The sequence below is a fragment of the Xenopus laevis genome, chromosome 1S (assembly GCF_017654675.1).
Source record: "Xenopus laevis strain J_2021 chromosome 1S, Xenopus_laevis_v10.1, whole genome shotgun sequence".
Classification (NCBI taxonomy): Eukaryota; Metazoa; Chordata; class Amphibia; order Anura; family Pipidae; genus Xenopus; species Xenopus laevis.
In genome coordinates this window covers 2,096,606-2,096,890 of record NC_054372.1, presented here as the reverse complement: position 1 = coordinate 2,096,890, position 285 = coordinate 2,096,606, and positions in this window count along the sequence as shown.

The window sequence follows — 285 nt, the reverse complement described above, 5'->3', positions numbered from 1 at the left end:
TATATTGCATACATATTTAGCAACTATAATACACTGCATACATACAGTAATATATATATATATATATATATATATATATATATATATATATATATATATATATGTTACATTCTTATAATATGTAGGAATATATATTATTTCTTACTATAAATATATGATTTCAACCAATACTGATATTTCATTGCTTTTCTATTAAACAATAAAGCTTTTATGTCTAATATGCAAAGATGTGTGCTCGCTTTAAAGAAGGTCTTAAAGTCCAATTCAAGGCACTCTTTCATTGCC